Source organism: Ursus maritimus, unplaced genomic scaffold (genome assembly GCF_017311325.1).
Source record: "Ursus maritimus isolate PB19 unplaced genomic scaffold, ASM1731132v1 scaffold_29, whole genome shotgun sequence".
NCBI lineage: Eukaryota > Metazoa > Chordata > Mammalia > Carnivora > Ursidae > Ursus > Ursus maritimus.
In genome coordinates, this window is record NW_024425452.1 from 14816278 (window position 1) to 14817373 (window position 1096).

General features: G+C 66.4%; 1 protein-coding gene across 2 annotated transcripts in view; it reads left to right on the forward strand.

Moving 5' to 3' along the window:
- The first annotated feature begins 520 nt into the window (after positions 1-520).
- Positions 521-1096, forward strand: part of BEND6 (BEN domain containing 6) — a 43484-nt gene continuing 42908 nt past the window's right edge. For both annotated transcript variants that reach the window (XM_008691753.2, XM_008691754.2), the window contains exon 1: positions 521-591. The gene's annotated coding sequence lies outside the window, so the exon portion shown is untranslated. The remainder of the gene's footprint in view (positions 592-1096) is intronic.

Sequence of the window (1096 nt, forward strand, 5' to 3'; positions counted from 1 at the left end):
CCCGCCCCGTCCGTGCGCAGCCCCCGGGCGCAGCCCCGCCGGGGACGCGGCGGGCTGGGAGGAGCAGCACTGCCGCTGTGGCCACCCGGGTCCCGCGCATCCTCTTGCGGTCGCCGCCGGCCTCGGCATCCCAGAAGCCGGGCGCACGTGGGTCGGGGCGGGGACGCGGCGCCCGGGCTGCAGCGGCGGCGGCCCGCGGGGGGCGGGAATGGGGCGCCGCGGCGGGGGCTCGCCTGATGACATCACGACCGGGCTGCGGCAACGCGGGCGCGCGGACATGGCTGCGGCGGCTTCGGCGGCGGCCGCGGGCTGCGCCCGGGCCTGAGTGCCCAGCGCCCTCCCGCGGGGCCGCCCGCCAGTCCGCGCGGTCCGCGGGTGCACAGAGCCGGCGCCTCTCCGCTCCCCGACACCCGGGGCTTCCACCTATCCAGCCTCCCTGGGCCGAATTGCTGGGGAGCCCGGCGACAGGGGGCGCCAAGGAGCCAGGGGGAAAACCGTGAGGCGCTGGCGGGAGCCTGCAGGCGGTGCTACCCCCACCTCCCACCTCCCCGCGCCCCGCCCCGAGGTTGGGGCTTTGGAGGATGCAGCCGGGTGAGCTATTGCTTGCGGGGGGGTTCCTCGCACGCTGAAGCGTGAACACCGGGAAGGGCCTTCCCTGGGAATTGGGGTTTTCCAGGCACGGGAGGCCCACCTTCTCCAAGCCCCTCTAAAGTGGGAGCGCTCCCCAGTGGAACGCTCCGGTCTGCAGACGTGAACTGTTACACCCCAAACGAGGTACTATTTCTCAGCCGAGAAATGGGCACTGTAGATCCTTCTGCATCCATGCGTTTACCGTCAAACCTTGACTCATTCAGAGCGTTTGAGGAGAGAGGCAATTTCAGATTTAGGGAACTGGCAGATAAAGGAAGCTGGAGATTGGCTTGTAAATATTTTGAGGAGAAATATTTTAGGGAGTGTGAGGGAATAATGATCTGTCACGCTCAAAACGCACACATTCCCTCCTGTCCCCTCCTCTTTCTTCATAACCAGCAAAAAAGTATATTGTTGATGGCCAGGAGATTTTACAGTGGTCTCTGGTGCAGTGCCAACGCGGAAG